This window comes from Callithrix jacchus, chromosome 7, assembly GCF_049354715.1.
Source record: "Callithrix jacchus isolate 240 chromosome 7, calJac240_pri, whole genome shotgun sequence".
NCBI lineage: Eukaryota > Metazoa > Chordata > Mammalia > Primates > Cebidae > Callithrix > Callithrix jacchus.
In genome coordinates, this window is record NC_133508.1 from 41,811,376 (window position 1) to 41,835,691 (window position 24,316).

The following is a 24,316-nucleotide window of genomic DNA, read 5'->3' on the forward strand; positions in this document are numbered from 1 at the left end:
GGAGAGGAAAGTGGGTGGCACCTGCAGCACAGCCCTCTGAAGCTCCCAGGGCACCCCTCGGGCCCAATTCACTGGGTCTGCTCTGGGAGAAAGTTGGGACAGGTGCTATCTCTCTCTCTCCTTTTTTTTTTTGAGACAGGGTCTCACTGGTGCCCAGCCTGGAGTGCCTTGGCACTATCTCAGCTTACTGCAGCCTCCACCTCTGGGGCTCAAGAGATCCTCTCACCTCAGTCTCCCAAGCAGCTAGGACTACAGGAATGAGCCACCATGCCTGGCCTGTTTCTCTCTTTCTCTCCCTCTTTTGTTTTTTTCGAGATGGATTCACTCTGTCACCCAGGCTGGAGTGTGGTGGCTTGATCTCAGCTCACCGCAACCTCCCAGGTTCAAAGAATTCTCCTGCCTTAGCTTCTGGGGTAGCTGGGTCTACAGTCATGCACCACCATGCCCTGCTATTTTTTTTTTTTTGTATTTTTAGTAGAGACATGGGTTCACCATGTTGGGCAGGCTAGACTCGAACTCCTGACCTCAAATGATTTGCCTGCCTCAGTCTCCCAAAGTGCTGGGATTATGGGTGTGAGCCACTGCACCTGGCCTTTTTTTTTTTTTTTTTTTTTTTAATGAGAAGAGGAAGGTGCAGAGATCGTTACAGGCTGAATTGTGTGCCCCTTTACCAAATCTGTTCACTGAAGCCCTGACCCTCAGAACCTGGAAACCTTATTCGGAGAAGTGTCCTGACAGAATTAAGTTAAAATGAGGTCATTTAGGTGGGCGCTAGTCCAGTCGGACTGGTGTCCTTCTAAGAAGGGAAGATTTGGACACAGACACGCACAGGTGCACACGGAGGCTGTGCCGCAGTAACAAAAGCCGTCTGGGAGCCAAGGAGAGAGGCCTCAGAAAGACCCAGCCCCGCCCACACCTTGCTTGTGGACTTCTGGCCTCCAGGACTGGGAGAGGACAAGTTTCTGTTGTTGAAGCTGCCTAGTTTGTGATGCAGGGACTTTTTAAGATTTGCCATAGTGGAGTGGGTCTCTGCCTCGGCCGTGGGATCCCGCCTGCTGAGTGGGAGCTCCCGTTGCCAAGTCGCCCTGAGGCCCCCGGTGATGCCAGGATGCAGTGGGAGAGGCCTCAACAAGAACTCTGCTAACGTCTTTATTTCTTCCCTTTGAAGAACCCTGGAATGCTCTCTGTAAATATTTGTGAAATTAATTTCACAACCCACAAATGAATACAGGAATGAATGAGTGACTGAGTCTCACCTGCTCAGGAGGATGCATCAGACACAGCGCTGTCTCAACACCTGCCCTGAGCGTTCCATGAGCAGATGTGGCTTCCTCTAGGACCCTGGCAGCCAGGGCTCAAGTCGCTCCTGTGCCCAGAGGGCAGGGGTGCCAGGTTGGGGGGGAGAGTGGGAGAAGGGGGGTGAGGTCCAGTGGGCTGCTCGGCCCTCAGCACTAGGGCCTCTCCTGCTCAACATTTGGGAAGAGTTGGGGTCTGCCCTTCGAGGCAGTCACTGCTGGGAGAGGAGGATGGGGGGCATGCAGCCCAGAGCTGTAGCCACCGGGGAGCCTGGGCCTTGATTTTTCTTTCCAAGGCCTTCCTGCAGGGTGAAGAGGCTGGCTCCGTTTGCATTCAAGCGTGGCCCAGAACAGCTTCACGTGCACCTCAGGTGATCTTTTAGGGGTTTTTACATTTTCCCTTTTTAGCAGTAGTCATCATTTTCCTTTTCCATAGGGAGAAACAGGTGGTGCCTTAAAAGAAAAACTAAAACTCTGACATTTATTGGCTTTCTGCTGAAAATACTGAAAGTTCACAGAGGGGCCTTTGATCCTGAGAACCTTTCGGATCTTCATTGCTTTTGTCTTCACTGACTCCAGGCCAGAACACCGATGCTCCCCCAGCCTTGAAGCCCAGTGGGAAAGGGGAACGGGCCGGCCCACGCTCAGGCGCCCCATGGTCCTCGCTCTCCTTTCTTCGTTTTCCACTGGCTCACCGTCCCTGACACTGCCGCGCATTGCATCCGTACGCCTGCGTTTTGATTTTGGTGGGCTGCTGACAGCTCATTGAGGCTTTCCAGTCTGCAGGAAGGACTCAGCCATAGAATCTTTTGGAGTTGCTGCAGCCTGGCTGAACCGTGAGCTGTCCCCTGGCCATAACCGGCCCATCCTACATTCTGTCTGCAGGAAATGTTCTTTCACTCCACACCCGCACTTCCCTGAGACCAGCCCGGTCCAGGGTTTGGGGTCTGCCAGGCTGTCTCCTTGTCCTCTGCTGCCCTGGCCACCCCTGTCCCCAGCCTGGACCCAGAGCACTGTGTCCTGGCCTTTGTCAGGCTCTGTCTATCCCTGCACCTCAGGACCTGGTCCCTGAACTGCCACCTGCCTGTGAGGGTCCACTCTGGCCTCAGCGAGTGACAGGCCCTCAGATCATCACGTAAATGAACGAACTTCCAGAAGAAGAATGACATCGTGGGCATTTAAAAACATTCGTTCATTCAGCATCTGCCCTATCTTTGTTTCCCCAATGAAAAGAGCAGCATTTGGGGAGTGAGGGAGGCCTCGTTGGCAGCATTGGCAGAATCCAGCATGGGAGCCCACTACGCCAGACGCCAGACACACCAGGGTTCCCGCACACCTGTTCCCGTTCGCATGAAGCAGAGGGACCTCCTCCTTCCTCTTTGTGCTTTTTCCTCTCCTTCTGTCCCTCCTACACGTCCCCACCCTGAGTCGGGATCTGTGCTGTGGTATAGACCACAGTGAGTTTTGACCTCGTCCTCGCCGTCCTCCTTGTCTTTTATTTAAAAGGCAGCAGGGAAGGGGACTCTGGTCTCTCTCCCTGCCCCACCCATTAGCAGTTGCATAGCATGGACACAGCATGGCTCTGTGCCTTTGTGTCTGGGCGCCTGTGGTCCTGAGTCTGGCACAGTGGAGAGAGGTGGGGGCAGAGACAAGAGTGAGGTGACAAGACAGCCACCTGGTCCCCAGCATCCCTCCAGGAGCTCCCCAAGGTTGCAATGGCAGGCACCGGGTCCTTCCTGGAGCCTCTTGCCTCTGCTAGGCAGCGCTGTGTTGTAACACGTTCCTGGAATGCTTCCTCACCATCTGTCTCCCGAGCTAGATTATCGCTCCGCTCCGAGAGAGGAGCTCCAATTTGCAATTGTAAATTGTCTTTTTTCCCCCTTTTCACTCCACATGCGGGGACTCTGACAGCTTGAAGGGGCTGTCGTGGTTTGCTGTGAGCCTGGCTTGTTTTCTGCACAGCACAAAACACACTCCCTCTGGAGTCACTGGGGGGATGGGGACAGTCCCCAGGGTTGCTGGGGGGTTGTGGAGGTCAGGTGAGGTAGGAGGATGGGAGGGAGGGAGGTGCCAGACACACAGTCTTTCTCCAAGTTGACCTCAGGCTAATTCTGGGACTCGACCCTGACTCCTCCAGGGGACCCAGAGCCCACCCCGAAGAGCTCACGTGTGCAAGGAGGTAAGAGCGGATGCCACCGGTAGCACCTGACCTCTTGTCTCTGTTCCTCTCCTGTGAGAGCCTTTACACCATGGGGCAGGGCCAGAGTGCTTCCTTGCTACACAGGCGGGCCCTGTCACTTCATCCGAATGGCACCCTCCAGGCTCTGCACCCTGCTGGACCCCAATGAGGCCTGCTGCCCGCCGCCTGCTGCCCTTCTCTGTCCCCAGGGACACCCACCTCCTTGTCATTGTGCCTTGAACACGCCAGGGCACCTTTCACAGGCCTCTGCCCTGCAGACAGCTTCACTGCTGAATTCTACAAACATCTGAAGAGGAGTTAATATCAAATCTTCACAAATGGCCCCAAAAGGTGGGAGGAGAAAATGCTTCCCAGGGTCATCTGAGTCCAGTGATCCGTGGATGCCAAAGCCGGACAAAGATACCATAGAGGAAGGAACCGGCAGGCACAGCCCCCAGCCCCTCCCAGGCCTTACTCTTCCCGCAGGCTCGCTCCTGCCGCTTGCCAGGGCCTCTGCTCAAATGCCCACCTGGGAGGTTTCCTGACTGTTCCAGCACAGGCTGCTCAGTGCCCCATCCTTCCCCCAGCCTTGCTCCCTCCCACAGGGTCCTGCTGGCTGCGTGTGCCTGGCCCACCTGTCCGATGCCACTCCCCTGTCTTCCCGCCAGGACAGATGGTCCTGCCTGGCTGGCTCTTTCTGTTGTGTTTGCTTTGGCTGTGCCCAGAGCTGCACCTGCTGCCAGAGGGCACCTCTGCATGGCGTGTAGCAGAGATAATGGCTCCCAAGATGGTTGGCCATGGACTTGTCCCCTCACGGTTAGTGTGGAGTGGGCCTTGCCTCTGTCCCTGGAGCTGTCCCTCCTATGTTCTGTGATGGTACCCCAGCGTGGGTCTTCACCTCCCACAACCCTGCGTGGGTCCTCACCTCCCGCATCCCAGCGTGGGTCCTCACCTCCCGCAGCCCTGCGTGGGTCCTTGCCTCCCGCATCCAGGCGTGGGTCCTCGCCTCCCACATCCAGGCGTGGATCCTCGCCTCCCGCATCCAGACGTGGGTCCTCGCCTCCTGCAGCCCTGCGTGGGTCCTCGCTTCCCGCAGCCCTGCGTGGGTCCTTGCCTCCTGCACCCCAGCGTGGGTCCTTGTCTCCTGCACCCCAGCGTGGGTCCTCACCTCCAGCACCCCAGCATGGGTCCACACCTCCTGCACCCCTGCGTGGGTCCTTACCTCCCTCAGCCCTGCATGGGTCCTCACCTCCCACATCCCAGCGTGGGTCCTTGCCTCCCGCACCCCTGCGTGGGTCCTCGCCTCCCGCATCCCTCAGCCCTGCGTGGGTCCTCACCTCCCACACCCCTGCATGGGTCCTCACCTTCTGCACCCCTGCATGGGTCCTTGCCTCCCACACCCCTGCAGCATTGACTGCATCAACAAGGTGCACCAGCCTGGCATGTTGCTGGCCACAAAGCCCCTTTGGTGCCTCTTCTGCACCTTGTTGCAGGGTCTATTTGCACCGAGGTCTGCAAAATGCTTTTGGCTCCTACTGTACAGAGAAGGAAACTGAGGCTGGCAGATCCCCAGATGGAGACGGCATTCCCAACAGCCAGGGGCCGGGGATGATGAGCTGGTTCATCCAAAGAGAGGGTGAAGTTTGTGACACGTATGAAGCATGGGTGGGCAAGATGGCACGTGAGCACCCAGGGCCGGTCCAATTAATCCTCAGGGCTGAGCTCAGGACCAGCAGAGCCAGGGCCAGACCTGGTGCATGGACCTGCAGGCTGATGGGGCATCCAGTGAGGGGGTTTCTTTCAGGCAATACAAGGACCACTCTCCAGGGGCCACTAGGAAATCTCAGACCCACAGTGGGGCCCAGGGCAGAAGCAAGGTCGAGGCCAAGAATAATGTCCAGTGAGAGGCTGAGCTTCGTCTAAGACCTGCAGAGGCTTCCTGGGGATACTGTGGGGTTTTAATAGGCCCAGGGAGGAGTGTGGGATCTGGAACCTGAAGCCCAAGGTGCAGCCCATTGGAACCATAGGTGTGGCCCAGTTTCTAGGCCAAAGATGAGAGCTCCGCCAGAGAAACACACCCCTGTTTGCCCAGTTTTGAAGACCAGGGTGGTTTCTCACCACCTCAACTTCACAGAAGGGCCCTGTTCCCTTTGGGGTTTTCTAAAGGCATTGGGGCCTGTTTCCAAGACTTGGGATCCCAGGCAAAGAGGGCTTTACTCACTTTAAAAAAAAGTATTTATTTCTTTTTAATGATGGGGGAAAAGGGGAGGGCCAGTGGGAGGGGGGAGGTGGGGAGGGATAGCCTGGGGAGAAATGCCAAATGTGGGTGAAGGGGAGAAGGAAAGAAAAGCACACTGCCATGTGTGTTCCTACGCAACTGTCTTGCATGCTCTGCTCATGTACCCCAAAACCTAAAATCCAATAAAAAATTAAAAAAAAAAAAAGTATTTCTTTTTTATTGGTGCATAATAGGGGTATGCAGTTTCTGGGTATATGCAAATTGAATACATTTGTATAATTTGTAAAGATCCACTCGTCATAAATAAGGCATCCATCACCTTCAGTGCTGGCCTCTTCTTGACGCTGGAGGCATTCAGATCACTCTCTTCTGCCTATTTTGAAATGTGCGATGGATTATTGTGAACACAGTCACCCGGCTGCTCCAACACGAGGCCTTATTTCTTGAGCAAACCATGCATTTGTGCCCATCAATCACCCTCTCTTCACCCCCCCACTCCCTCCCCCTTCCCAGTCTCTGGCACCCACAGTCCACTCTCTACCTCCATGTGCTCCACCTTTTAGCTCCCCTGTGTGAGTGAGAACATGCCCTGTTCATTTTCCTCTGCTTAGCTTGTTCCACTTAACATGGTGGCCTCCTGTTGCTCCGGTTCCTCCAAGCAGCTGGTTTTCAAGACCTCATTTTAGGGTAGGTTCACCCACTCCCAATAAACTCTCCATGGTCCTGGTGTGGCCTGAGGTGGCTGTTTCCCAAATCAGGCTACGGCCTCCCTCCTCCCCTCATTCCCTGCCCCATGGCCTGGGTCTCCTCCCGCACCCCAGCTCCCACCTGCTCCCAGCTGCCCCCCACCAATCTGCACCGGCTAGGTTTTGGCTTCAATTTCAGCAAACACAGGCAATTCCTTTTCTCACTGGGGTTGAGAACTGGCAGAAATATCACAGCAAAGGCCGCCTCCCTGGCTTGTACCAGCCGAGGAAAAGCAGAAATCAATAGGCGCTTCGCAGAGCGTGATTTACCTCCTGAAAAGCACACATTCCCTCTCCTGGCCTCATCATCATGTTGATCTTGGCCCCGAGCATCCACAGCGCTCCTGACAATGCGAGTCTTCCCCAAATGGCATCTGTTTCATAAAGGGAGACATGGTCTCCTCCAGGGAGGAGGCAGAGGGGAGTGCTCGGCCCCACACCTGGGCCGTGGGACTGGTGTGAGGTCAGGGTAAAGCCATGCGGATGGAGCAGCCACTCCATGCACTTGGTGAAAGCAATGTTCCTGATGAGTCTGAGTCAGCCCAGGAAATTAGAGTCTGGATCATTTGCTGCAAACCAACATCCTCTCTGCCCCTCAGTCTTTCCCTCCGCAGAGTGGGGTTGGCCTCAGTCTTGCCATCTGCAGAGTAGATGTAACAATGCTTGTTACAACCGTTGTCTCTGCGCTCCATGTGGATTGCAGTGACTGGCATGACCAGCCTTAGAACGGGTCCTTGGAGGGGGTGGGACAGCAGAGGGTGGGAATGCCATCACACAGGCTCCTGGTTAAGGGATTTCTTTCCCTTTCAGACCTTAGAAGGATGCCTGAGATCTCCAGCTTTGGCGGTGGATGGACCTGCGTGTGAGTCATGGCTCAGCCATCTGCCAGCTGTGCGAACTCAGACAAGCTGCTTAAGTTGCTTCATGCTTTCTGTAAACCGAAGGGAGATGGGGGATCAGGTAGCATGTGGGGTGTGCAGCCCTTAGGAGCATCTGGTCCATAGTCAGGGTCCTGTACATGGAAGTCATAACAACCAGGAGGTGTGCTTTCTTCACCTGTACACTAATTTTGAGGACCTGGAGCTAGTTTGGAGGACCCCCATAGCAAGTATTTAGGAGCCTGACACACACAGGTTGAGTATGGATTCATCTCCTGTGGGCTCCATCTCACAGCTTTGCTGCTGCTTTCCTTAGGCTGGTGTCTACATGGTCTCCATGAGCTGTGTGCATCCGGTGACAGGACGAGACTTGTCCCCCCGGGAAGGTCCCCAGCCCTCCCCCACCTTCCCTCTGTGGGGGATTCTGCCTTGGTCTGCTCTCCTCAGTCCCTCAGGGGTCCTGTCTTTGTGATGTCAGCATGAAGAGGAACTGCAGAATGACTAAAGTGGAGAGAAGCCTGAAAACGCATCTGACGATGACAGCAGTGTTATCTATGATCGCCGGGACTCGGAAGTAGCCGAGATGTCCGCTGGCAGGTGGCTGAGAAGTCAACTGTGGCACATCCACCTGGACAGTGGAACACCATTCGGTGCTGGAAACAAGGGACCTTTCCATCCATGAGAAGACATGGAGGAACCAGAAACAAGGATCACAGAGTGAAAGAGGCCAATCTGGAAAGCCGACACACCCTGTGACATTCCCAAAGAGGAAAAAGTATAGGGACAGTAAAAAGAGGAGTTGCCAGCGTTAGGGAAGCAGGAGCTAAGGAGACCCAGAGTGACACCACTGAAAAATCTACCTTGTCTTGAAACTAACAGGCACGTTCCTTGCCAGTCATGACCCCTGGTCCTAAGACGTTCACAGCTAAGGAAGCAGCTTGGTACCGCCTGCAAGGACAAACTCCTAAAACAACAGAAAGCCCAGTTGTTGCAACACCCAATGTCCCAACACCCATAACAATATGTGCTTTCAAGATAATTATAATTATGCTTTGATGTACTCATGGATTAGACTGTCAAGGATAGTTTTCTTTAAATCAATAGCGTAATAAATTATGTCATGCTGTCTACTCCCACTCACAGAGTCATAGCTTGGATTAATGGTTACATAGACAAGAGCTCTCCATAAGAAAAACTTAAAACAAAGATGGTACATTCTCTCAGAAGGTTCTCTGCTCTGTAATGGAGTAGCTTTTTCTTTTTCTTTTTTCTCGAGACGGAGTCTTGCTCCGTCACCCAGGCTGGAGAGGCTGGAGTGTGGAGTGCAGTGGCGCCATGTTGGCTCACTACAACCTCTGCCTCCCAGGTCCAAGTGATTCTCCTGCCTCAGCCTTCTGAGTAGCTGGGACTGCAGGCACCTGCTGCCACACCCGGCTAATTTTTTATATTTTTAGTAGAGACGGGGTTTCACCGTGTTAGCCAGGATAGTCTTGATCTCCTGACTTTGTGATCTGCCCACCTCGGCCTCCCAAAGTGCCTGGAGTAGCTTTTAGTAAACATGCTTCCTTCACCGCACCTGGTGACTCGCCTTCCTCCATGAGATCCAAGAACCCTCCCTTGAGGTTGGATCCAGACACCTTTTCCAGTAACACCATGGTTTGGGGAGCAGGAGGGGGACTTTTAGGGCAGTGAAACGCCTCTGTATCATACTGTCATAGCAGGTCCATGGCATCAAACATTTGTCAAAACTCATAGACTGTACAACACCAACAGTGAGCCCTAATGTGGGCTATGGACTTAGGGTGATTGATATGGTTTGGCTGTGTCTCCACCCAAATCCCATCTTGAATTCCCATGTGTTGTGGGAGGGACCCAGTGGGAGGCAATGGAATCATGGGGGCGGGTCTTTCCGCTGCTGTTCTCCTGATAGTGAAGAAGTCTCATGAGATCTGATGGTTTTGTAACGGGGAGTCCCCTGCACATGCTCTCTTCTTTTGTCTGCTGCCATGACTGCGAGGCCTCCCCAGCCATGTGGAACTGTAAGTCCAATAAAGCTCTTTCTTTTGTAAATTGCCCAGTCTCAGGTATGTCTTTATCAGCAGCGTGAAAATGGACTAATATAGTGATAATGATGTGTCAATGTAGGTTCATCAGTTGTGATAAGTGTACTGTTTAGTAGAGATATTAACAGTTGGGGAGGCTGTGTGTGTGTGGGGACAGACAGTACATGGGAAGTCTCTGTACCTTCTGCTCGATTTTGCTGTGAGCCTAAACCTGCTCTAAAAATATAAAGTCCATTTAAAAAGTATCTGAGAGGCTAAATCTATCTCTATAAGAAATATGAGGAAAAGAATAGTAGGGGGAGATGAAAAGGTAAATGGGGGTATCAGAGAGGGTTTCTGCAATTTACCCTGTGAGAGGCTGAGAAAGATAGAGGAGGAAGAGAATTAGGGGAGGGAGGAAAGACGTGTGGCTGTGGGCTATAAATTAGATCCATGCTGAGGCAGGAGGATTGCTTCAGGCCAGGAGTTTGAGACTAGCCTGGTCAACATAGCAAGACCTTATCTCTACCAAAAAAAAAAAAAAGAAAAATTAACAGGGTGTGGTGGCACATGCCTGCAGTCCCAGCTACTCAAGAAGCTGAGGTGGGAGGATAGCTTGAGCCCAGGATGTCAAGGCTGCAGTGAGCCAAGGTCATGCCACTGCACTCCAGCCTGGGCAACAGACCGAGACTCTGTCTCAAAAAAAAAAAAAGAAAGAGTTAAATCTATGACCATTTTCCTGAAGAGATTTGAGGACAGCTTAGCACTACCTTTGATGCTGTATTATACTTCTTTGAATTTTATTTCTGAGACTGGACCACATGGGGCCCTAGCTTATATCTGGGTTACATTTGTAAGTTAACTTTATCCCATTTATGCCTAGTGTTCCATTATTGGAATGCTAAGCTTGTGGGAGTTATTTATAAGTTACTGCTCAAGGTCATTGCCAAGGTCTCATTTTTCACAAAAAAATTTTCTTCTGGACAAGACAGAAGTAGGATGAAAATGAGGAGATGATGTGAACTGGAGAACCCTTCTAGCTTGAAAACACCTGTAGTGACCACAGTCTGACTTCTCCCTCCTCACATGAACCTTTTGTGGCATTTGAGAAGCAGTCACTCCTCTTCCCCAGAGGGAACGGCAACAGATTCTGGCAGGTGAGTCAGCTGCAGAAGAGACAGGTTCTTATTCCAGCTGCGTGGAGCTCTGTCTGGGGCAGGTCACTGGCTTGTCTCCTCAGGGTAAACAGCAGAGCATGGATGGTGTTTGATGTGGGCATGCCTGAATGTACCTTTATTTTTCATTAGCTCTTTCTAACCATAAATTGCTGGAACTGCCATAGAGCTCTTCGCAGTCATGACAGATGGCTATTGGGCCACCAAAGATCTACACTCTCCATCTGAGCTGCAGGGACATTACTGGGAATCAGCTTTTCAGGCAGAGATCACATTTCCAGACTCTAGTATGTCTAGGAGGGCCATGTGACTGAGCTGTGGATGAGGAATGTGGGTGGAAGTGATGTGTGCCTCTTCCAGGCCTCCCTCTAAGGCATTGCCTTCTCTCCCTTTCCCACCTAGTGAATGGATGGAGATGACCCAGGAAGGGGCCCTGTTGCCCGGGAACTGGGCTTGCCCTGCACTGAGCTCATCGGAAACACCCAGTTGGGCTTTATTCAAGCAAAATACAAAGCAGGGTTGTGCTGGGCCATTGTATATTCTTGGGTTATTGGAACGGTTGGCATTACCTTCACTAATATACACTCATATAATAGTAGTCATTTTCACTAGTTATAGATGATAATGTGCTATTTTCCCTTCTGAAACAGAAACTCGCAGCAGCACTACCAAGGGACAATAGATTTTTAACAATCGCAGAATGACTGCAGTTCATGTCTCTGCAAAGAACATTTAAACGTAAGCCATCCGGAGTGGATGAGGCATCTCTGCGTGAGTTCAAATACACACTCCAGCCGCTGTAACCAAGAAGGAGTTTCCCAGTGGTCAAGATGATGCTGAAGCTTATTTCTCATGCACGTAACCGTCCAAACACAGGCAACTCGGGGCTGAGATGGCAGCTCCACAGTGGCAAGGAGCCAGCATCTTTTCTCTTGAGGCCCTGCTGTGCTCAACAGGTGGCTTCTGTCTTTGAGTCCAACATGGCTGCTCTGGCTCCGGCCATCATTTCTGCACTCCAGCAGGTGGCGAGTGGGAGGAAGAAAGGAAGAGCTTATGCCTCTCACTTTAGGGACAGGGACTTGTTGCTGCTCACATCACCCTGCTCAGCTTGGGATGGGGCCAGAATCTAGTCACATGGCAGCAAATCACTGTGAGGAACACTGGGAAAGGTAGTCTTCAGCTGCTTGGCCTCACAACCATCGGAAACTGCTGTACTACAGAAGGTGGGCTTTGACCGTCTTAGTTGGGGATGCCGTAACAAATGACTGCAGCCCGGGGGCTCAAACAGCAAACATTGCTTCACACAGTCCTGGAAGCTGCAGATCCAAGATCAAGGTGCTGGCAGGTTTGGTGTCTGGTGAGGGCTTGCAGATGGCCACTTGTTGCTGTATCCTCAAACGGGGCAGGTGAGGGGGAGAGAGTGAGAGTGAGGGAGGTGAGCAGAAAGGGAGAGAGACAGAGAGCAAGCTCTCTGTAGTCTCTCATCAGGGCACTAATCCCATCATGAGGGCTCCCCCCTCACGGTCTAATCCATCACCTCCCAAACACCCCACCTCCCAACACCATCACCTCATCACCTGGGGGTGAGGGTTTCAGCACATGAATTTGTGGGGGACACAGACATTCAGTGTGCAGCACTGACCCCGGGCAGAGGCTGCCACGGTGCCTCTGTCCATCCCATCCCTTTCCTGACACCTTAGGGTGTGTGCTCCCACAGGCAAGCGATGTCCTTCAGCGTTTCTCCCCAGGAGCTCCTGAGCCCCCCTTCCCTCTCACTTTACTACTGCTCCTTTCCATACAGGTCTGGGCAGAAGAACAGGAGCCACACTCAGTATTTAGAGGAAAGAGAGACAGAGAGCGAGCGAGAGCACAAGTGAGAGAGATTGACTTAATCCAGGAAATTCGAGGCTCACACAGACATTGGAAAGGAGCGGTGAAGGTCACTTGTAGGAAACCCAGAAATGCAGAAATGATGAGGGAGCCCCAAAGACGCCCCTGGCAGCCCAAAGCGCCCAGTGAGCCATTCCCAGGGAACGCCTGGGAACTGCCAGAGACTGATGGCTGCCCGGAGCCGAATCCAGCCTGGAACCACACAGGGAGGGGACGTGGGAAGCTGGTGAGAAGGTGGAGGTGACGGGATGACGCTGAAGGGAAACAGACCACCCAATCCAGCGTCCTCTCCTCGCTTCTCAGCCCAGCGGAGCGGCTGGCTCATTTGCAGGATTTATTACCAACCAAGGGTTTTCAGGGGGTTGAAAGCGGCTCATTTTCCCTCCTAGATAATGTTGCCTCTTAGTGGAGTATTGGATGCTTTGACCCAGACATGACTCCTTCTGTGGGCATAACAGTACTTTTTTCCTCTTCAACTTTTATTTGAAGTTCCAGGGTCCACGTGCAGATGTGCAGATTTGTTACACAGGTAGGCGTGTGTCATGGTGGTTTGCTTTGAAGCAGGGAGTGGTGTGTGCATAGGACGGACAGCAGGGTCCCTGCCTCCCGCTCCGCTTAGGGCATGGCTGGCTCCCACCTGCTCCAGCCTCTCCGGGCTCTGCCCCCAGCCCCTAGCTCCACCCTTGGCTTCTGCAATCATCTCTCCTCTCCAGTCTCTCCAGGTCTGGCCCCTCTCTGGGTCACTCCCATCAGCATTCATCCTCCTCTCCAGGCATAGGAGGCCTCTGTGACCCCATGCCCCAGTGGACTGCAGCCCTATTTCTCTGCTCCCTTTTGCAGCAAGAGCCCTCCGAAGAGCTGGCTGCCCCCGCTCCCCCTGCCTCTCCTCCTGCCTCTGCTGAGGCTGCACCTTGGCCACCCACACCCCGCCCCCCTGGCCACAGCAAGGGACCGGCCCTCTGTCCTCCTCTGTTTCCTCTTCATCACTTTTCTCATGCTTGGCCCTTTGTCCCTTCTCTCCTGGGCTCCCGGGACCTTCCTGCTCACAGGTTCCTTCTGCCCCTGTCTCTTTCCCTGCATACTCCTCCTCTTCTTGGCATTCTGTTTTCAGTCTGTCCATCCGCTGGTGACTGTCCGGTACACACGAGGACATGGGATGTGTTCCCCAAACTGCTGAGGCTGGGCTTAGTTGTGTGCCCCGCTTTGGCCCAGGACGTTTGGCAGCTGCTGCGCTGGCGGAGGTTTTAGGTCTCAGCTGTACTCCTGGGGCTGGGTGTGTCCTGCCCTCTGGGGCTCCTGTCACCTGCCTGGGGAGAATGCGCCCTGGGCACAGCCCTTCCAGAGAATGTGGATTCCTGGGGAGGCCCAGATGCTGGCCGAGGTTGAGGAACGGGCACTTGTCACCAGCCGCTGCGTTTCGGAGTGGCTTGTCAGATAGCCGCATGGTAGCAATGGCCGAGTGATCCATGAAGCAGTTGAATTTCACTTTTAGTTTTTGTTACAGCAGCATAACTTTGCCTATCCAGTTTGTGACAAAATACTTTTCTCTGCCAGTCTTTCTCTTTTCACTTAAAAAATGTAGTATTATTTATTTCTCCTCCACCCCCTCCCCACTCCTGTCTCTACTCCACAGTGAGTCCTGGGTTTGTGTCCCCACCGCCACTGCCGCCCTGGCCCACGCCTCTCCTGCTCCTGCCTGGGTGGTGCCACAGCCCCCAGTGGTGGCGTCCCTGCTGCCACCCAGGGCAATGCTGACGCTGGTTGAAATTCCTCTGAACACTCCCTGCCTGTGACCGCCAGGCCTCCTGACTTCTGTTGCTCTCCCCTCACACCCCCGGCCCACTCCCCTTCCCTGTTTCCATTTGCACATGGTGCCCACCTCACTCTGCCTGGACCGCCCTCCCCACCTTGGCACTGCCCACGGCCAGGTCCTCCTTACTGGCTCCTTTCCCGCAGGCCACCTCCCTGGAGAGAACTGCAGCTCCACCAATAAAACTGGAATCTGGATCTAGGAAGGAGAAACTCCATTCAAAAGGATTGCTGCAAAGAAGAGTGGCTGGCTGCAGTGGGGAAGGGAGTATTGCAGCAGGGGAGGGGCTACTGTTGTGGGGGAGGAGACTATTGCCATGGGGTAGGGACTTGTGTGTGGGAGGGGATGACTACAGTGGGGGAGGGGAATATAGTGGTTGGGGAGGGGGCTATTGACATGGGAATAGGGAGCTCTTGCAGTGGAGATAGGGGTTACCAAATGGGGAGGGGAGGGGACCATTGCAAGAAGGAGAATGGTGTGACCATAAGCTCTGTGAGCTGTCAGGAGTTTGGCAGAAGAGGTTTTCTTTCAGCGTGGAGCAAGCAAGGCTGGGTCATTCCTCTCCAGTTCGCAGCCCGAAAGCTGACTCCGCATCCACACTCACTAAATGTTGAGTGAGACAATGGGCGGATGTGCCTGGTCTCTGGCTACGCGGCTGAATGAACAGGCCGGCAGGGAGTGAAGCGTGAGTGCGGCAGAGGCCACGGGCTCTTGGGATGGCTCTACCAGCCTGAGTGCCAGGGTCCTGCCACCTGGAGCCCAGTCAGACCCTGGCTGTCAGAGAAGCTCTCAGGGACATCCCAGCTGGAGGGGCTGAGCGGGGCTGAGGAAGAACTTCCTGGTAAGCAAGGTCGGAGCTGAGGGTGAGGAAGTGGGGACACCCCTTCTCCAAGGCTAACTTCAGGAACTCAAAGGGGACTGGAAGAGAGGTTTAGGGCACTTGACCTTGAGCTCCTCACCTCTCCTGGTCTCAGTTTGCCCATCTGGAACTTGGTGGTCTGGCATGAAAGGAGGATCTTTCTCCCCACTGACTGTGGCTGGGTCCAGCGCAGCTGGGAAGGGCGTCCCTGGCCACCTTGCTATTTGCCCTAGTAAGAGTCTGCAGGGTCCCTCATTTCATTTTCCCCCAATATAACAAAGTAGGGGGCCTGGGAGCTTGGACTGGCATCACATACACAGCTCATTGGATCCTGGAATCCTTGCTCCCTCAATCCGGAACCTCTGTTCTATCTCCCATGCTGTAGGCATCCAGCTGTGCCCTGAAACATGGTTTACATTCAACTTGCCCTGCCTCTTCTCGCCGACCCTGTCACTTCTGGAGGGCAGGGGCTGTGTGCGAGCTCGGCTTCCTCCCAATGGCTCAAGACAGGACCTGGTATTCAGTCGGTGCTCGGTATTCATGTGTACTGAGCACATACTCAGACTGTTCAGTCTGTGAGCCACAATGGTGAGAGGTGGGCTGTGTGCAGGAGGACGTGCTTCTGCTGTTGGCAGTGGCTGACTGGGCAGGAGTCTGTGTGGGTCTTTGTTGCATCTGGGTTCCTTCTCCCTCCTTGTTCCTTTAGGGAAATAACTGGATACCCAGACACTTAGCAGACACCTCCTGTGTTCGCCCTGGCGGTGTGGGGTTGGGGAGGTCTCCTGACGGTCAGCTGGGCTGGGCTTGAAAGGAGGCAGCCACAAGAATCATATTCTGTCACCCCTCCAGCCTCGAGGAGTAGGTACGTTGCCCGCACTTTGCAGATGAGGAATTGGAGCCTCAGAAAATCTTTAGAAACAGCAGTAACTTGGCTAGTGTGTGTTTGCACCGAGATCTGAACCCTCACTTCAAGTCCCTGTGCATGCTTGTGTGTGTGTGTGTGTGTGTGCGATTCCTGGGTGTGCACCCACATGGACGTGTGTACACGCATGCATGTGCCTGAGCATGTGTGCCTGTGTGTGTGTACATGGATGTATCTCTAAACCACACTGCCTTCCACCGTGTGTCCCTCACTGAGTGGCCAGCCTGGCTGCATGTGCCCCAGTGTGGAATAGGACATCCCAGGGAGGCCCTAGCTCTGGGCCATGAGGAGTCTCTGGAGGAAGCCTTCAGAGCAGGAGCTTGGCGGAAAGATGCTGTGCCCTCCTTGCACCTTAAGCCTCCTTTTCCCCACTGCCCCAGGCCCTGGCATGTGTAAAGTCCCTCTCCCCAGCCCCTAAGTGGCCTGCGACTACTGCCGAGCCTCTGACCTGGTGTCCCAGTTCTCCAGCTCTCAGAAGGCCTGGGTCCCCCCAGTGCCACTCCAGGCACAGAGGCGGGGCAGCCTGGGGTCTGCAGAGGCTCTCCAGGGGTCTCCTCTATCCGGACGCCATCCTAACCAAGCCCCTCCTTCCATCCTGTGTTGTTGGTTATTTTGTGTCCTTCAACTCGGGACTGATCTGCTTGCACCAAGGGCTGCCATTTCCCAAGGTCCCCAAGGGGACAGCGGTTTGGGGTCACCAACTCCAAGCTCTGAGAAGCCGGTAGGGTAGAAGCAGGTGGCCCCTGGCCTGTATCTCACAACACCTCCCTCCCTAACCCCAGGGCGACCTGATTTCCCTGCGGTGTTGTTTAGGTCCGAAACATTCATCCCCCCAACCCCTGGGGGCTGAATCATAGCCTGGAGCCTCAGCTTCCCCAAACTTGAGGGGAAAAGCCTGGCATTCTCTCCGACTGTCCTTTCCCCACCAGCCAAACATCTGAAATCATCCTCGTTTATTTGGCTAATTGAGGAGGAACAGCAGCCGTGAGTGGAACAGGCTGCTGAGTTTCTTTGAGACATTAATATTCTGCTTCTGAGAGGGATCTGTCTGAATTCCTCAGTTACAGATAATACAATTATATTTCTAAATTCTTCCCCTAAATTAGTACAGATGGTTAAAAATACTCTCGCCTTTTAATTAATCGTTGGAACAATAGTCTTATGAATACAAATGAATCATTATCCCTTTCTACAGATGGAGTGGGGAGGGGCAGGGGACCGGCAGTCCCGGATTTGTCTGTGGTCCTTTCCTGAAGGTCGAAAGTTGTGGAGCCTTAGCGGGATGGCAGGGCTGAGCCTCAGTGAGATTCAGGGGTTGCAGCCCCGGGGTAGAAACAGGCCCCCAGCCCATTCTTTTTAGTCCCGTCTGTTGTTTTGTTTTGTGTTTTAGACAGGGTCTCACTCTGTCGCCCAGGCTGGAGCGCAGTGGTGCTATCTTGGCTCACTGCAACCTCTGCCTCCTGGGTTCAAGTGATCCTCGTGCCTCAGCCTCTCAAGCAGCTGCGACCACAGGCACCCGCCACCCCACCCAGCTAATCTTTGCATTTTTAGTGGAGATGGGCGTCTCACCATGTTGGCCAGGCTGGTCTCAAACTCCTGACTTCAAGTGAAATGCTGAACTCCTGAACACAGCCTTGGCCTCTCAAAGTGCTGGGATTACAAGCATGAGCCACCATGCCCGGCCAGTACTGCCTCTTACACCCTGTTACACTTTGATTGTGACTTTCGTTTCTTAGGTGGGGCTGAGAGAGCTGCCCTCTGCCAGGAGCCCCGATTGCCCCAGGATCCCTTTTGGTTGAGGAGAGGAGTTTGGAAAGGAAGGATCTTAATTCTTCGATCAGGATGCCCTAGCTCTACTTTCTGATTTGGTTAGGAACTCCCTTGTCCTCCTTCCAGGCTCAGCCCCAGCGTTCCCTCCGTTGTGAGGTTGGTGTGACCTCTCAGGCAGCTTTGCTTGCATTTTTCTCTGTGTGTGTGCGTGGGTGCACATGTGCCTGTGTGTGTGTGTGGGTGTGTGCTTTCTAGAGGGTGCGTTAGGTGCCGTCACTGAGATGTGACTTGCTGTGTGAGTCCGTCCACGCCAAGGGTAGCTCCGAGTCTTCCTTTGTGTCCCTAGATCCCAGCACGGGGCTGGCCTTGGAAGAGGCCAAGTACCATTGAACTCACTGTGCTGTAAGATTCAAAGCCATATTCAATTCTGGACGTCATCACAATTAAACACTTTCACACATCAATGAACACCACCAACAGAATGAAAGGCACCCCTGGAATGGGAGAAAATGCCTGCAAATCATACAGCTAATAATCCAGAGTATTTACAGGCCTGTTCAACAACAACAAACAGACCCATTTGAAAATGAACAAAGGACTTCAATGGACATTTCTTCCAAGAATAGGTACAAATGGCCAACAAGTGTGTGAAAAATGCTCCACCTTGCTAATCACTAGCAAAATGCAAGTCAAAACCATGATGTGAGGCTACTTCACACCCGTTAGGGTGACGATTTAAAAACAGCGATCAGGCGGACCACAGTGGCTCATGCCTGTAATCCCAGCCCTTTGGGAGGCCGAGGCTGGCGATCACTTGAGGTCGGTTGTTAGAGACCAGCCTGCCTGAGCAGTATGGTGAAACTCCATCTCTACTAAAAATACAAAAATTAGCCGGGTGTGGTGGCGGGCGCCAGCAATCCCAGCTACTCAGGAGGGTGAGGAAGGAGAATTGCTTGAACCTGAGAGGTGGCGAGTGCAGTGAGCCAAGATTGTGCCACTTCATTCTAGCCTCCACGACAGAGCAAGACTCCATCTTGGAAAAAAAAAAAAAAAAAGAAAATGGAAGTGGAGGAAGTCGTGCTGCCCCGCGGGGTTGACTTGTGTCCTAGATTCATCCCGACACCACCATGTTGAAGGTTTCCCTTAAGATCACGCTGATGTGGGATCCGCGGCTGCCGTACAAAGTACTCCGTGTTCCTGGAAGGACGCCTTTCATAGCAGTCTGAAAGTTTGCAGCAGAAGAATGTAAAGTTCCTGCTGTAACAAGTGCAATCATTACCAACGATGGAACAGGAAGAAATCCTGTACAGACTGCAGGAAATGTTTTCCTAAAGCGTGGTTCAGGACTGCGGATTATTCCTACAGACCGTGTTGGAAGTTGCTAATATCTGCTATTTGGAACATACCATTACCTTTCAGAATAAAGATTGGTATTTTTTGTTGTCGTAAAATTGAAATCAGGCATTTAACATACTGTGGAAACACAAGTCAATGAGTAATGAAAGGTGACTCATCTGTCCCTTTCTATTGTTTGTGCTCTTTGTGTGAAGAGGGTATGCGTATGAATTAAGGGCACTGCGGTCACAAAAGATCATACATTTTTCTCTGTGTGTGTGCGTGGGTGCACATGATCGCTGCCTCACAACACAAACAGGTAGTTTGTTGGGGGTAAATTAATTAGCTAACTGTGTTAACTGGAAGCTTCTGATAATTTTTTTGAGAACGATTCGGAACATTAAAATTTACTGAATCTTATATATTCATTTGAGTTAAAAAGATAAAAAGAATTTTGGATCATGGATGGCAGTTTGCTTGATAGGATCTGATTTGCAGACTCATAGTTTAATTTTTCATTAAATATGTAGGTTATGATGAAGTCAGCACACATATCAGTGAACAGTTAACTATATTAAATTTTTATCATTTACTTTTTTAAAGATTCAAACCTCATGTACTATATAAATGACAGTTTAATATCAACCAAAAAATTAAAATTTTAATCTAACCGTCATGTGTATAAATTGATGTCCCATATCAGGTTTTAATGGCGGACTTGCAGAATCCAGTACTAGTAATGGTGGGAATTCCCAGTAGAGTAGAAGCTTCCTTTGCTGAGTTTTACATTCCTTTATCAATCTCTTTTGACACAACTTTATTTTTTAGATGGAGTTTCACTCTCATTACCCAGGCTGGAGTGCAATGTTGCGATCTCGGCTCACCGCAACCTCTGCCTCCTGGGTTCAGGCAATTCTCCTGCCTCAGCCTCCTGAGTAGCTGGGATTTACAGGCATGCGCCACCAGGCCCAGCTAATTTTTTGTATTTTTTAGTAGAGATGGGGTTTCACCATGCTGACCAGGATGGTCTCGATCTCTTGACCTAGTGATCCACCCGCCTCGGCCTCCCAAAGTGCTAGGATTACAGGCTTGAGCCACCGCGCCTGGCTTGATACAACTTTTAAAACAAGTGCCTTCAAGAAACCATTGGTGTTTTGAGGGTAATATTTCTAAATAACATTTGGGAGGAGAGTATTATTGCATGGAAGATCTGAAGATCAAGAAAAATGCTCAAGGAACTGCAGATCAGAAGTGCTGATGAGGTCTCTTTATTGAAGACCCAACTTTTAAGGCGGTGCTAAGATTAGTCCCCTATGTGAATAAGAAGCCAGGAAAGGAAAGATGGGGAAGCCCAGACCACCAGGCTTCTGTGAAGGAGCAAAGCAACAGAGGAAAACAGTGAAGGGGGACAGGAAGGTGGGGCCAAGTTTTACAGAAAAGCCTACTGCATAGACAAAACTGCAGAAGGTATGTGTGTCCGGAGAAACTGAAGGGGAAAATAGTGTTAAGTAGTAGAAGCCAATTAGAGAAAAAGTATCTACTGGCCTTGTCAATATACCGATTTCAAAATACCCCTTATGAGAATCCGAAGAATGGTGTGTGTATGGGAAGATTTTATTTGCCCTTCCAGAAGAAATCAGTATCTATGCAAATCTTGAAAGATTAAATTAAAGGTCGTAGTGATTCAGCGTCAGTGCTTGACCTGCTGTATTCTGAATGGTGAATTCTGGAAGCAGGGATCGTGTTGGCTCTTTAGAGCTAGAAATGTAGGGGCTTTCATTAAATATTTGCTGTAAAGTCTCTCTAAGACCAATTATTATCTTGGCATGTTTCAGTATCTTCTCTGTCACAGGCCCTAGGCTCATTGGGGGAAAACAAAATAGAAGAAAATTCATCAGATTCAGCATTTGAAGTTTATGAAATTACCAGATATTTGTAAATGTGATGAACAGCAGGATTATGAATTATCCAAGGCAAAAAAATCTGATGTTTGAGGAAGTTTTTATTTTTATAAATAAAATCTGATGTTCAAAGGCCCTTGCTTCTTACAATAAATAATGAGCCTCAGTTAACCAGAAATTTATGAACATTCATTTCCTGACTTTATGCTTTAATTTAGATTTTTCTCCACTCTGTTTCTAGCACCAAAATTCACCATAAATTTATGTTGTTCTGTGCCATAAAGTTATATATTTAATATTTTTATTCTTTGGTTTTGAAAATTATATTGTAAGTTCCTAAAAACATTTTATTAAACAACTTAATATTTTGTTATTAAATGTGATCTGTAATTCTTTGTGCAGAATGTGATTTGAAGCATTTAGTTGATATGCATTATTGGTTCATAATTATTATCTAATGAAAATACATTTTGCTATATTGAAAAAAAAAAAAGAAAATGAAGACCTGAAGTGACCAGAACAGACAGCTCATCCACCTTTTAGACAAAGAAGTTTGTGAGAAAATGACGAGGCAAAGAGGTTTGGGCTAGGGGCAGTAAAGTGTGTGGAAGGGAGAGGAGCTGGACTGCAGGAGACTCCTGAAGATTGGGGTTACTTGGCAGGCTGGGTTTATAGGTTCATTTCAGCACCGAGCCCCAGTCTCTGGCGATGGGACACTCGTCTCTTCCTGGTGACAGGGAGGACACCTTTCTCAGGGAGATGTTATCACCTGTTTTTAGGTGGAAAAGGGAGAATCGGAGACCCCTTCTTGCACCTGCTGTTTCTCAAGTGTTTTCAGCTCAAAATAATCCACGTGTCAAAGAGGCATATTTTGGGGTGCATGTCCTGACCTCTTCAATGGTAAGCTTTGTGTTTTGCATATTTTACCATGACGTTTTAAAAAAGGCAAATTCCCTTGCCCAGGCAGCCTCACGCTGGCTGTAGCCAGACTTCTGTTGGGTTGGATTCCCCAGCCTGGAACTTGCTCAGTGGAGGGCGAGAGGAGAGGCTGTCAAAGGAAATGGGTGACGTTGAAGTGTTGAAATCAGATTTTACCTGGGACCATCACAGTGGGAGAAAGGGGACTTTAGTATAGGACTGAGCTTGATTTTTTTTTTTTTTTCAGACAGAGACTCACTGTTGCCCAGGCTGGAGTGCAGTGTTGCACTCCAGGCTCATTGTAATCTCTGCCTCCTGGGTTCCAGCGATTTTCTAGTCTCAGCCTCCTGAGTAGCTGGGATTACAGGCACATATCACCATGCCCGGCTATTTTTTTTTTTTTTTTTGGTATTTTTAGGAGAGATGGTGTTTTGCCATGTTGTCCAGGCTGGTCTCGAACTCCTGACCTCAGGTGATCTGCCCACCTCAACTTCCCAAAGTGCTGGGATTACGTGGATGAGCCATTGCATCTGGCCCTGAGCTTGATTTTGAACATAGTACAGGCAAGTGGGGATTTGTAGCTAAGGAACAGGGTGGGGTCTGTGGATGGAAAATGACTAAGAGGCAACCTCAGGGGTGGAGGGGATTCTGGCTCAACCCACCTAATGGGATTCTTGCTGAAGTCAGGCAGGTGATCAGACATCACCTGGGGAATGTGGAGGATGAAGAACTGGATCAGATGTAGAGGGTGGGGGGCGCCTCACTCACCTGACTTAACAGAGCTCTTTGCTAAAGCTGGGTCAGGCAGGCCTGTGAAGGAACAATGTCAAGGTCAGTCCTAGAGGGCTGAGAGGAGCCAGAGCAGAGTCGGGTCCAGGAGAGGACTTGTCAAGGACCAGGAGCTTGAAAAGAGGCTTCTCTGCTGCAGCCCAGGTCAACTTCAACCCGCCTACCCTAGGGAGGACCCACTGGAGCGGAAAGACTCAGGGCTGACACCGCCGTTACTGGTGCTTCCTCTTGGCAATGGGTCCCATCGACAAATTCCTCTGTCTCATAAGGCTTGAGCCTTCAGCCAGACCTCTCAGAGCCTCACACCTGGCAGTGCCAATCCCCGCTGTCAGCTGCTCAGGGCCTGTGTGGTCAAGGCCAGCCATGGCTGCATTTGTAGGCCCAGGGCTGAGCTTCGGCCACACGCAGTGAAAGCATGGGAAAGGCTGAGAATTCAGAAGGTCAAGGTTGGCATTAGCTGGGAGACACTGCTGTGCTGGCAATGCTCAACAACCAGCTCTGTGATAAAATGCACAGAAGTTATTACCGATATGAAGGAGATAGAGCACACAATTGACATTAACATCTACAATACTGTGTATTTCAAATTCCGTATGATGAATTGATTCTCAAAGATCACTTTTGTTGATTTTTGTCAAACTCTTGTATTTGTTGTCAGAGCTTGCAATTGATGAACAAGTATAGTTCTGATGTGAATGTCAGTTTCTATTTTTGTTTATGTTAATGAATAGGACAGAAATGAAACAACAGAGACATACATCTAAGCATCATCATTTTGTCCATTATGTGAGTGGTTGCTTCAAGGAATTGGATGATAGCTTTCAAATACTCAAAGCATATTTCCTCATTTTCTGTGCTCATCACAGTGCAGTAAATGTCCAGAAACACAACGTACTTTAGAGTTTAGTCTGCACTGTTAGTAAGTTCTCTCTTTTCTAAGACTGGGAGATCCATGGGACAGTTAAGCTAACCTTGATTGACAGCGTTTGTCTACTATGGCTGATTTGAAGGCCGTGACTGTGCCATAACTGGCTGAGGGTTGAGAAGGGACCAGCAGTGCCACCACATGGTCTCCACCGTGCAGCTGCCACCTGGCACACAGGGGGTGCAGTCAGGTGCAGTCAGACGATGGGGAAATGATGAAATGTGAGTACTTATTATGTTCGTTTTTATAATTTACTTAATTGTAAGTTTATATAGTTTAATTTTTAATAATGGCTGTGTTTAACTACTAGATCCTAAAATTCCTGAAAATGTAACATTAGTGCTTGCCAGATGGAGGGCCATCAGACCACAGAAGGCTGGTGGTTTCTGTAGTGCCCAGGAGATGCATGTTCAGCAGGCCCTGAGATGTGCATAGGTGCAGCCCTCCTGCTTCCCCTTCCTGAGCTCAACAGGAAGAGTGGCCTGACCCTGGGCTCCTCATGCTGCTCAAAACTGTGCCTGGTTTCAGGCCCCTGGGTGATGGAACACTTTTGCCCAACCCTTCTGTCAGCTTTAAATAAGGAATGAGAAAAAGAATACTTTCTTCTAGATCACATTTCAAATATTTGGGAAACTTGGGCTGA

At 51.1% G+C, this 24,316-nt stretch overlaps 1 pseudogene; it reads left to right on the forward strand.

The window, feature by feature from the left end:
* Positions 1 to 18,932: 18,932 nt before the first annotated feature.
* LOC100404540 (ubiquitin-fold modifier 1 pseudogene) lies at positions 18,933 to 19,190 on the forward strand (annotated as a pseudogene).
* Positions 19,191 to 24,316: the final 5,126 nt, after the last annotated feature.